The sequence below is a fragment of the Bactrocera neohumeralis genome, chromosome 3, assembly GCF_024586455.1.
Source record: "Bactrocera neohumeralis isolate Rockhampton chromosome 3, APGP_CSIRO_Bneo_wtdbg2-racon-allhic-juicebox.fasta_v2, whole genome shotgun sequence".
In the NCBI taxonomy this organism is placed as follows: domain Eukaryota; kingdom Metazoa; phylum Arthropoda; class Insecta; order Diptera; family Tephritidae; genus Bactrocera; species Bactrocera neohumeralis.
This window is the reverse complement of record NC_065920.1, coordinates 49,757,003-49,770,444: the sequence shown is the minus strand read 5'-3', so window position 1 is coordinate 49,770,444 and position 13,442 is coordinate 49,757,003. Positions and strand designations below refer to the sequence as shown.

Below are 13,442 nucleotides of genomic sequence, written 5' to 3'. Positions count from 1 at the left end.
TATCTTCACGAAATTTCGGATAATTTATCACATAAGGAACGATACAAGATCGGAACACTGTAGCATATAACTGTCTTTCAAACTGGCCGATCAAAATCCAGTTCTTGTATGGAACAATTTTTTATACGTGTTCCAGTGCAACTGAAGTCAGCACTTTCAGGAAGTAACAAATAACTTTTTACAGGCTTACTAGAATATTCTTATAATAATTGTATAACTTTCACAAACTATTCGGTTTAGAGGAGTAGGTAGGAAAATGCTTTTTCCCTCTGCAAATGTTTTAATTCTCGTTATTAGTTAGCAACCATGCAAAGCAATGTAAGCAAGAGTCTTGTCCCAGCAGTGTGCTTCTTGACCGTAAGCAAATAGTGAGCATAAAAAGGGCCCGAAGTTCTGAGCAAACGAGTGATATGAATTATAAAAGCGTGTGAACAGCTTGCCAACAATGTAAATATATTTACATACATCTGCGTATAGAAGTGACCATCAGCACTGCCAGCAGAGCTAACCAGCTAAATTGCTTAATTTTTCATATGCATGAGAGTCCTCACAAGAATATGTGTAGGTGTGTTGTGAGTATACGCTCACTTGCTTAGTCCATTCATTTAAAATTTCGCTTTCCAACACTTTTGCGACAAGTTGCTAACTCAAAATTATGCTGAACTACGCAATCAAGTACTGCAATCCAATATTTCACACGCAGTATGGAGGTTATTTATTATTTATATCAACATATGTGTATTATGGTGGTACTTAAATGGAATAAAAATTTGTGGTATTTTTTCATTAATATTCCGTGATATTATTATGGTAACAGATAAGTGCTTGAAAAATGTGTGCTGACCAATTAGGGTTTTAAGGAATTATATAGAGTTGCAAGCCACCCTAATCATCTGTAACGCTACTAAATGATTTATATGCCAGATTTTCTTAGCAATGTTCATTGATAACAGTTAATTCGGTCAAACATTTTTTATATTTGAAACTTTTTATTATCCGGAGACGCGACGAGGGCAAGTTTCATTGAGGTACAGACCACCGTAATCATAATAAAAATAAAAATTTCCCTACTTTATCGACAATCACAGTAGTATTGGGAAAAAATACTTAATTTTTCTCCTTTTGATCTGGAATGTATCACATAGATGTTCAGACCACCCTAACAATCCGAAATTGGGGTAATAATAGACGTATTTTGATAAAAATTGCAGTTATATCCGCAATAATTACTTGACTTACTTCTTTTTTACTTGAGCCACTGATTTAAAACTTTTTTACATACTTTTTCAAAAAAATATTGTAAATCCTGACCCCAGCACGAGACGGCGTAATCAAATTATATGTGAATAAAATATTTATATAATTTTTCAACAATTTTCAAATCAAGTTGAGAGCATAGACAATTTGCCACAATCAGATTTTTTAGGATCACCCTAATGTACACACAAACTTAAGTCAAACAATATGTAGCCGTATCACAGCACTTCCTTGGTCAGCGAACTGCCCAAAACCGTCAGCACTCACTCAGTCACATCGAAAAAGATATATGTATGCATACCCACGACCCCGCAACCCCGCAACCCCATTAACGCCATCTATCGCCTAACATCTAATATGCCTCCTCCCCGTTCCGCAACACTTGCACTTAATTCCCTGGCCATGCTCTGCGTCACATTTCAGTTGCTCCGTTTACTTAGCAACTTTATGAAATATTCAACAGCGCACGGAGTTAAATCAACGCTGACATTTATGATGATTGCCATGTGCAGTCGCTTAACGGAATAGCATATGTACGCGGAAATAAGTGTTTGTGCGGCAGCTTGTGTTAGGGGGTGTGGCACGTTGTACAGCATACTTGTATAGTAAGTCACGCCTTCGCAAAATGTTGGAAAGCCTTGCACATATATATGTATATATAGTAATTTTGATATACATATATATGTGTGTACATATATAATTGTATGTCTTTATGTACGTTTGCATGTGTTGACTCATATCACACCTTCATATTTATGCCGTTATTCCCATCTGTCACATTGCAACACTTTCCTTCCTGTCTATAACGAAGGCTATGCTCTCACCTTCTCACCTACATATTATTGGGTTTATTCCCTAAGAACGCATAGTAATGCATAGTAATTGCTAATACCGTTAGATATGGCATTGTACGATTGAGTCTCAGATATTGAAGTAAACTTTTTAGGCGTGAGTGGTAACTAAATTATATTTTATAGGCCTATTACTATGCTTGCAAAAAATAAATTAAGTTTGAGCTGTAGTGATGGTACTTGAAGGAGGGTTGCGCTGTAATATACCCTTACATTCACAAACGTAGGCTTATTGTGCTTTGCCAGTTTTGATCCTATCCTTAACTAATTTGCAAATTACGATATGCACTTTTTTACCCTACACAAAATTGAACAAGTAAGGAAGGGCTAAGTTCGGATACAACCGAACATTTTGTACTCTTGCATCTTGAAAGAATCAAAGCCAGAGAAATATCTTGCAAACCGTCAACCAGAGGATCGGAATCCAAGCAATTATATATAAAGTTGAACTTGCCTAACTCGAATCACCATAATCCCAGCTATTCAAATACGGCGGCGAAGAACTTATGAGGAGCATACATCAGCCTCTTTTTAGAATATGGTCGGTCGAAAGCATGTCCAATCCACAATAACATCGCACATAAGATTCTATCGATCCTATTGTGTGAAAGATTAAACAACAAACTGATTGGACCTTATCATGGCCTGAATTTGGTCTCCATATTGTTCGACTTCTTCAATCTACTGCTGTAGAAAGTAATTCGAGCTGCAATGCTAAATTAAGAAGGTACAATATTCTAATATAAGATTGTATAGCTGCTGGCGTACGCCAATGATATTGGTTGGTGGCTTTTCGATCCGGAGAAAGCTAGGTAGCTTGTTGAATTTTCTTATGCTGGAATCTAGTACTAGAGAAAACCATATTTCGGGCCCAACGGTCCTCGGTTTGGTTGAAAACACTCCAAAATACTCTGAAGGTATTGAACGCAGTACCCAACGGAAGAAGCAGAGGAAAAATCTGGTGTGAAAGGACCTGGTTACACTTGAAATATTCGATTGACGCCAAACGGCGAAAAGGAAGAACAACTGGCGCGCTGTTGTAAACTCTGCTATAACCACGTAAACGGTGTCTACGCCAATTAAGAAGAAGTAGTTAAAATCGGATAATAAATGTAGTTTAGGTACAAATTGGTATTTGTCTGAAAAGAGTGGCTCAAATAGTTTGTATATTACTGAAAACCGCAAGCCATGCAATATTGAATATTAGACCGCAAAATCAGTACAATGCAGATCTCTAGAGGCTCCTGCCTAGACATTAAGTAATTTAATGAATAGTTTATTGTGTTGGCACTATGCTGTTGTCATGGCGTGAAAGTAAATTATAACTAGACTCGACGCACCTTATGACTATATATTGTATACGATATTCTCCAGAGGATAACTGCAAATCTCAAAGGACTAACAGCTGTCCAAGCTAAATCCTTGGTGAATACTTTCACACCAACTATGACGCTCAATGTCTTACTGTTTATAGCCCCGATAAATATAGCCTGAAAGTGTATAAGCGCGGGAGCGGCGCACAGTCTCAGAGAATCTGAATACCTACAAGAACGCCTGTGTGCTCTGAAATCCTCGCACACTTTAATGTCATCCTTAAACAATTAGATTACCAAATCGGCTAGCCTAGCCCTGACTAGTTTTTTTTTGCTCACATACCTACGAGGAAAAGCGGTGAGCTTTTGTTTTCCTGATAGATCAAAGCTTACAGGGAGGGTTGGTAGAGGAGCATAATGTCGAAATCTTTCCATCAGCTCGGGTTTTAGGTTTATTGCACTTTCACGTTTTCCAAGCGGAGGTGCCTGCCATAAAGGTAGCAGTAGATCTACAGCTCCGGAGCGGAGTCTGGTTACTATCCACTCCGATAAATGGGCAGTAATATTAGCCTTGAGCTTTTGACTCTACACTTAAGACTAGATTCCTTATATCTAGAATCGAATTAATTTATGATTAGATTGGTTTGGGTTCCTGGTCACAGTGGTATTCAGGAAAGATTGCTGATCTTGATAGGCTAGATATTTCAGTCTCAATAACTGCGGAGTGGAAACGGATCGGACCTCTGTTGGCTTCTTGGTGTTCAATATTGGACGGTTGGGTCTCAGGCTGGCTCAGCAGGCGTTGACCAACTGCAGCAGCTGTGCAGTCGCAAGGTCCTTCTGTCCTCGCGGTAAAACATGAAAGGTGAAGTGAACTCTTTGCTATCCGGAAAGAACACGTTTAATTGGTTGCGGCAGTTGTAACTGGACACTGTTTGATCAGGATTCATGCGGTAAGATTGAATTATCTTCCTCCCAGAATATCCCGCTTTTGTCTTGTAACATATGCCTAAATCTATACACATTTTGCTATTTCAATAAAAGACTTTTAATTATTGTAATTGAGATCAAACTTCACAGAAGCTTAAAAAAATGTTGTTCCACAAAAATTAAAAAAAGTCATGCCGGGTCATATCATATCAGACTAGATGGTATAATGATTTCCGAATTTATGGTAGATTGTAATAGATTCGAAAATATCTGTGATTGAGATGCTAAAATATAATTTAATAGAAAGTTCCAAAGTACAATTTAAAATTTGTATAATTTAACTGTACTTTAATACACAAAACTACAAGAACTGTACTTCAACTTCACAATAATACAAGTAAAATATGTGCTTTTAAGCAGAGATGTTCTTATAGTGGGTTGTCAAAATATATTGCGTATTTTTATTGAACTTTTTTTTTTATTGAAATTGAAATGAATTTTTGATGATTCATGCCCAGCTCTTTACCGATGCTACGGCTGCTACTATGTTGGTCTCTTTCAGCGATTTTATCGCAATTTTCGACGACAGGCCTTCCGGAGCGTGGCGCATCTTCGACCACCTCTACACCATCCATCGTTGTGCGGTGGAAATGGAAACTGTATCGGGTCCATAAACTGCACAAATTTTATTGGCGGCTTGAGATGCATTTTTGCCTTTATCGTAGTAGTACTGTAAAATATGCCGTATTTTCTCTTTATTTTGCTCCATGCTTGCGACGCTATAACTCACGAACGACTTAAAAGAAACGACAATCAATCAAACACGTGTTAGCGCGTGAAATGAGCTTTCCAAAAAAGTATAGCATGACCCGATGCGACGAATAAACTAGAACTACGCGCTTTCAGCGCCAACTAGCGAAAATACCGCAAGACTTTTTTGACAACCTAATAAATGCATATCGTCACTTGAAATGCAAAATAACGTATCATCAAAAAATTCGAAATTGAATGTCTTATTGATTACGCTTCACCACTTCAAATTACTTACATAATATTACATATGTTCAACATTTTCTGGTTCTCCGATCAAATATAAACTAGTTTTAACCAATATTAAAATTTTCTTTCGCTCATGTTCCATTTAATTTCGTGTTTCATTCATGCCACTGTAAATTTCCGAAAATGTTGTTACGTTATTTTGCATTTCAGGTGACGATATATATGTTTATGTATATGTGTTATACTTTCTCCCATTCTTTCACCTGAAGCATACACATATACATAGCTTGGTATGACTTTGTGCATTAGACAGTTACGAGTGTCAGCAGAAACGTCAGACAATCGCAATTAATGTGTTGAACTTCTGTGAAAACTTTTATCATTCATTCATGTCCAACCACTCTTCAAAATTCTCCGTACACTTCAACAAAATTCAGTACCATTCGTACATATTTATGAAGGAGCACATATACATGTATCTATATACATAGTATATATGTTTGTATATAAATATTTATAAGTATTTAGTTGAGTACAAAGTTGAAGTCATCCATTTAGTCAGTATGTACAGACTTGAGCATGCCAGTCGCCTTGAAATGTATTGTCTCAAACAAAGCAAAACAGCAAAACAACAAAACGATTTCTCTTTAAAAACATTATTTCATCTTCATTTTATTGTGGCACTTTGCCGGTGGGTTGGTGAGTGAGTGATGGCGAAAAGATGGCAAAAAGTTTTTAACAAGTCTACACAGCTGCGTCGCATAACTTTTCGGCAAAGAGCCTGTCGCCGCTCGCCCAGCCCAGCCACGCAGCGGTGTCAAGCTCAATGCAGCAACTACTTTTGTCCAACATGTGCTTGCTCTCGAGTGTCCATGAAGACATTTTGAATTTCAATGAATCACGCCATGCGTAATACTTGTTATGGCGAATCACTCGAGCTTCTCCTGTGTTCAAAACAATAAAGTACCGCTACAAGTGGTGGGTATGAATGTATGGCTGTGATTTTTGATGATGAGCTCAACGGAACACAGACACAGGTATTTTGTGAGCTCTATATGACCGGATGTTGAACAAATTTTGACAGTTATGATGTGCAATATAGTACAAATACACTCACATACGAGTAAATGTGTTCGTGAATGGCTTGTAAATTTTCAAATATGTCAAATGTGTGCCAAGAATCTGAGCTTGATTTTTGTTTGGAAGTTAAGAAAGGCAAGTGACGATACAAATGTGTTTCAGTTAAGCAAAGTATAGCTGCTAATATTCTATGAAAAGAGTTTTTGTATTGGTAGAAGTAGATTCGACAGAGAGCTTCTCGGATGATACCAATTTTGGTATACATTACCAGAGCTAGAGATGGAAAAAAGGCAACACATGTAAGGAGAATACATCAAGATACAGCTACTTGCTAAACGTAGTATACTGGAGCTCGAGCTTAATAACTTAGCAGACTGCGCCGCGGAACCTGCTCCCAGCGGCATCGCATTCGCGCACATTCATTCGAAAGTTCATGAGTGGGTAGGGCGGAGTCACTGGCGAAGGGGAAAGTTGGAGGCAGAGTATTCTATCTTGAGCTCTCAATCAGCTCTAGGCATTTTGTCGATATGCGATGGTCTTTTTCCATACTTAGGAGTTTTGGGCATCACAAAGGACAAGCGTCTATAGTGTCGTGTACTGATTTTACAAATTTTCGGCAATAAACCATTTATTGCTAAGACATCTAACTTACTGACAAAATGGACTGCAGAATAGAGGCGGGAATATACTCCGACTATCTTGACATCTCTCTCCATCCGTCTACCAAACTCAAGTAACATCTTTCAAGTGGAAGAGCGAGGCGTAGAAAAGGTTTTTGAAGTTCTATTGAACAACTACGAGAAGATAAAGAAAGCGACCTCATACATAGAGAGCCAGCGGCATTGTTAGCCTTGTTGTCGCTAAAGGAAGGGTCTAAGCTCACTGGCAGCTGAATTTCACTTGCCCATAAATTTGGTTGACAGTCACAGGATCGGCGACGAAGCAGACGAGTTGATCAAGTCAGCAGTTTCTTTAGACGAACTCGAGGCAGAGTTAATACCGCGCCCGCTGGAAACGACGAATAGGGTATTAAGCGCATAATATGAACAAATATCTCAGCGAAACAGAAAAGGTCAAAATAGTTGGAGAACGTAAGTATGTTAAAAAGGGTAAAGCCCAATAACAATACTTGCCGCAGTTGACAACTTAGATCTATCACAAAGAACTGTTGGAATCCATCAGCTACCAAACCTTGAGAGTTATTTACAAAAGATAAGATATCTAAAATATTACTAAAGTTATCGATCGCATAAACGGACGGATAGACAAACAGTCAGTCGGATTTCAACTCGTTTTGTATCTTTGATCGTTTACATTTATTTAACCCTATACCTAACTTGATCAGTTTTTAGGTAGGGCTAATCTGGTAGGCCAATAAGCCACGCATAGACCAGTTTGGTTCTTTTCGATACCAGATAGACTTCACTTGTTAAGTCTAAGAGGAGTAATCATTGTTTAGGATCCTTTCGGTTGACGCGAATTTTAACACGATACTTCCTGCAGTGTACCATACTGTGGGTCCTCAGATGCTTACAGCGTAGTATTGCCAATGCGAGACAAGTGTACAAGAGATTCTTCATTGTTTCCCTGGCGCCCTGATCTAAACATTTCCCAGTAGCTAATTGGCCCGTCCGGATTATGTCTTGGTAGCAGCCGCAGAGCATGGTTACCTTCACTTTGAGCACCGATGGAATACTGCTTCGGTCTACCACCTTCAGCTTCGCTCCTTCCCACAGATTTGGAAAAGTTCTGACCGCTTCCCTTACCCATGTCGTTGCATTTCTAAGATTTTGACTCCGCCAAGCCATCGTGCTCCATCAAATGACGGCATGGGTGTGCTCGGTTCGGCGTCCATTCCTGGGAAGAGGGCATCCAATAGCTTTATTTGCACCGCCTCTGCAACATTTGTCCAAGGTAGTTACTTTGGTCTCTGAGAACGACGGTCAAATGCCGTTTCGCTTTTTCATTGGCCGCCGCCGCGGCCTTGTACGTTGCTGATTTGTCGTCCGCGTGCTTATGGTCTAGCTTCTTTGCACTTCCTCTTTTTCGAGGGCGCCTTTGCTTCGCTCTTCGTTGAACACTGCCCCTTTTTCAGCAATATGCTCTTCAATGCGATTAGCATATGCTACAAGTATATGTAATGATTCGGCTTGAGATCATGACATTGTAAGCAGCGACACCCATTGCCCAGTCGACACCCGCGCGGAGGATACAGCTAAAAGGAATTTTTGCCGACCCTTATTAAGTTATCGATAAACTAAATTGAAGACTTTTGAACTCATCGCTCTTTAAACTACTACAACTGAAAAACTCAAAATATTCATTAGTTTTATGCTCCACCCGAAACTACTTCATTTATTTAGTTTATTTCAACTTAATTTAAGACAAATAAAAAAACGGTTTTTCATTTTAAAGGATTACCTTTAGCTCATTCTTGTATCCACCTCAAATGCATCCCAGCTTGAGCTGCTAGTGTGCAGGAGCATGGGTGTTTGCCAGTGCATGGGTGTTGATTTGTGGTACATCAGAGATATGCTGCTGCTGCTGGAGACTTGCGTGCTTAATGCAATATAATAAATTTACCTTAGTCGCTGTGGCGTATCCAGCTGCCAGCTGACGAATATCCAGTGCTTTGTCAAGACTAAAACCGCCCATACACTCGAACGAGAGACGCATAAGCGCCACTGCAGCAGGCAACATATGTCCACAAGGATACAAATGCGCAAGCAAAAGCAACCACAACAACAAAAATAAAATACTAAAATACTCAGCAGTAGAAAAGAGAAGATCTTACCAGCGCAGAAGAAATCACGACAACGCATTGTGGGCGGACAGTTGGCTGCACGCTGGTCGTTGAGGGGAAAAATGTGAAATGAAAAAAAATCAATTGGGAAAACAAATGAAAGAAATGTTTAGGTAAACCAAAGCTAGTGCTAAGCGTTGGTCGTCTTGAATCTTGCAGCTGTTTTACTATTTTTAGCTCCAAACTACTGGAAAGAGCTTTGACCAAATGTGACAACTGCGTGCTCGGGTTTAGTTGAATCGTAACTCAACATGTTGCGCGCAGGATTTTATAACAGTTTATTTTTAGCAGCAGATGGGAAGAGGAATGATTGACCAGATAAATGGGCAGTAAATAAATGAGCCTTTCTTGACGACATAGTCTCTCTGATATATCTGTTTTTTGTTCCATAACAAACAAATGTTTTCTGTTTTAAATGCCCTTAAACGTCTGGGTGTTTCGAAGCTATATCGGTGTAGTTCTTTAATAAAGTAGAGAAAAAATGTACGAGTCGGTACTCCGCTGACATCATGCGCTCTAGTATTCGACATCCATGAACCTTCCGTGAGCTTAGCAGGCAGTGGTCAACAACTAAAACATGTATGGATACGAGATCCGTCTGGTCCAAAGTGGAACGCTTGATGTGCTCTGAACCCGTGCGCTTAGCATGCACTGGCCAACAACTAGAACTGTTATGGATACGAGATCCGACTGATGTACGGTGAAACGCCATAATGGTAGGTGTTGGATACTCTCCAATAGCATCACATACAGTGGGATTATTTATCTTTCCACACGCAAATTGCCAAAACTGTATAGGAGAATGTAAGGTGGAATCGCTTAGACACTTACTTCTTAACAGCTTTTGCCAAACTGAGGTTGAAGCATCTCGGTAGACGGGATTGACATTAGCCGCTTTAACAAATTTGTGTTAGGCTCAAAGCGCTTCGTCAATATATAAAGGTCTGGTTATCCAGATTTAGAAATTTTGGGAATCACAAAGGACTAGCAATCATAGCTGTCCAAATAAGATCCGGCATAACCTTTAAAGTGATATTCAGCAGTGTAACCCAGCTTAAACTATCCTAGAAAACTTTGATATTATATTGGTTTCTAGTTCCCAAATTGCCTAAATGTATTCTTTGTTTAAATTGGGTTGGCGTTTAAGGGTTTCTTGCAGGAAACTTCATTAATGTTGACTATGACCTAGATAAAGTTTGATTCTTTGGTAAGTCATTGAGCTGGGTTAAATATCTATTAAACATGATGAGCATGCAGTTTCAGAAAAAGAGATCCTTGGGTTTGGTCGTAGTAACCAAAGAAGGTTGAAATTATAGTTGGCTTAGGATCTGTGTGCCGTAAATTACATTAAGTTTCCTTTCATTTCATTTTTAATATATCCACCAGTTATAGCGATAATGTACATAATTTTGTATCTCACTTGGACAGCTTAGAACGCCGGTCCGTTGTGGTATCTATAAACTCCTAAAACCTGGATCATAAGACCCTTACAGATCAACAAAGCGCCTTGCGTCACAGATTTGTTGAGACGGCTAACATCAGTTTCGGCTGTCAGCGCTTGGTCCATCCTTATTTTTCGTCTTTTGCTCTTTGCTTTTTGTATTTTATCATTGCTTTCCCACCTTTTCTTTCTCTCTACTTGAATTGAAAACTTTTCCAAGGACACTCGCCAAAGTTTTCACTACATTTGTGGCGGACAATAATCTAATGAAATAAAAGTCGCAATCGCAGACAGCGGTAATGAGCTGCAGATAAGCCAGGTGGGACTTTGCAGCCACTCACGAATAACATTTGGTTTAGTTTAAATGAATAATGAAAACAAAAGTAGAAAATAAAAAATAAAAAAAATAAAAAATAAATGTGGCAGAGCGCTGATGAAGCGTGACTGGCGGCTAGATGTCTAAGTAAAAGCTGAAAAAGAAACGTTAAAAAAATGTTTACGAAAAATAAAATAACAAAAACAATGCTAACAATCAACGATGTGACACATAGAAACAAAGGCACAAAAGAGACAATGATAAAGCTTTCAACAAAGCACAAAGAGCAGGAAAGTCGAGGCTAAACAAAGTGGTTTAGGGAAAAAACTGTAACACACAAGAAAATTAAAGAAAAATAAAATAAAATAAATTAACCGCGAAGGGGCTATGTAGACGACAGCTGAATACCAAAGTGGGGGGAAAGGAGAATAAAAGCCGCCACAAGCCGAAACGGAAGACTGGGGAAGCGCAGATAAAAGCAGACACATACGCTTGGAGATGTGGTGAAAGTGAGCATAAGCAGCGCTGTCTACAACGGAAATGAAACAATAACAAAAACAACACGCTTCATATGCCAGCAGACAGCGCGACGAGCACACACGCAGAATAAAGGCCATACGTCTGTGTATGTATGTAGTTCAGCAGCACATTTCGCTGGCTTGGCTTACAGATGACACACATCTACAGGCATAAACCCACATACATTCACACACACATTTCTGCGCAGAATTTTTGCGGCAAGTTCATTGCGACGCTCACAGACTGACAGACGCTTCAACTTGCGCGCTTGCTAAGCATACAGCTGGCGCTGTCGCATGTTAGAATGAAGCATATGGCAAATATGCGCAGTCGCACACACACACACACACACACGTTTAGGGTATGTTGTGCATAAATTTTGTGCGACTTAATTTATATGCAAAAGCATAATTTATGTATTTCGTAGCGAAACTTTTCATTTCGTGTCGCCCCAATGGCGGTCACACTGGGAACACAGAAGGTACTAAGGAGACATACATACACATATACAAACATAAGCGCTTTTACTTCGTTTGTAAATTCTTGTCTTGTTTGAAGGTGATTTAAAGCAATTGTATATCGAAATTTAAATAATTTAGAAACTAAAGGGAATACTTTGCTGATTTTATACAAATGTAGGCTTCTTGGAAGCAGCAGAATATATTATCTATTGATAATTTATGTTGCAAATTCAATTTTATAAGAGCTCGGGAAAGATATATAACATATGGTATGTATAGTTTAATAGAAACAACATTTAAGTCCAAATTAGGTTGCTTAATAAAAAAAAAACAAATATTTTAAGGCATTTTTATTTTGATTTCCATCGCTCAGTTTGTATGGTAACAACATATGTATATCATATAGTGGTCCGATCTGTACAATATATTCGTAAAGTATAATATTACTTTTTACAATAATTCATGCCAAATTTCGTTAATATAACTTGACAAATAAACAAGTTTTCTATACAAGGACTTAAATTTGGTAGATCGGTTTGTACGACAGCTATATGCTATAGTAGTCCGATCTAAACAATTTCTAGAGAGGTTGCGTCGTTTTCATACACATTAATTCATGCAAAATTTCGTGAAGATAACCCGACAAATAAAGAAGTTTTTCTTATAAAAACTGTATCTTAATGGATCAGCTTGTATGCCAGCTATAGGCTAAAATAATCCGATCTGAATAAGTTTTTCAGCGCTTGTACAACTGCTTTGCACAATAATTCTTGCCACATTTTGTGAAGATATCTTCTCAACAAAAAAAGGTTTCCAAACAAAAATTCAACTTTGATCGATCAGTTTGTATGGCAGCTAAAGCGTGCCATTTCGAGGTTCCCTACTTTTTTAAAGAAAAAATACAAAAACTATAAATTTAATGAGAAAAGTTTATTATCATCCTAAAGAATATTTTTTTGGCATTTATACTTCGAAAATTATCTCTTTCAAATATGACCTTGGCTAAGTCTCAAATGGTCCATCTATTGAGTCCAATTTTCGAAGACTCGTTCGAGCATTTCGATTGGTAACTGGCAAATGACATGTATGTTGTTTTGCTCCAAGGCAATTATCCGCATAAACTTTAGACCTTACGTCCCCCACAGGAAAAGACTAAAGGGATGATGTCACACGATCTAGGTGGACAATCGACCGGCCCAAAACGTGAAATTATCTGCTCACCGAAGTGTTCTTTCTCTCAATAAATCTATTGAATGAAGTGACGCCGTCTTGTTTAATCCAATTATCGCCAAGATCACGAATTTCTTGATAAAATAACAGCTCTTGAATCTCTACAGGCTGTTCTTCACATCAAAAAGAGGCATTCTTGCTTGTTTACATATCCATTGAGCCAAATTGAACAAAATTTGGTTTGAAAACATCGGATCTTCTTGGAACTTTTCAAGGAATAGGTTTGAACTTTATAGGGTCTC

The 13,442-nt window shown here is 38.5% G+C and overlaps 1 protein-coding gene and 1 long non-coding RNA gene across 5 annotated transcripts in view; both read left to right on the top strand.

Moving 5' to 3' along the window:
• The window catches only part of LOC126753932 (neuronal acetylcholine receptor subunit alpha-7), a 625,617-nt gene that overhangs the window by 166,154 nt on the left and 446,021 nt on the right, over window positions 1–13,442 (top strand). The window lies entirely within an intron of this gene.
• The window catches only part of LOC126753935 (uncharacterized), a 169,626-nt gene continuing 161,171 nt past the window's right edge, over window positions 4,988–13,442 (top strand). The window contains exon 1 of the long non-coding RNA XR_007666226.1: window positions 4,988–5,176. This is a non-coding gene — a long non-coding RNA (uncharacterized LOC126753935). The remainder of the gene's footprint in view (window positions 5,177–13,442) is intronic.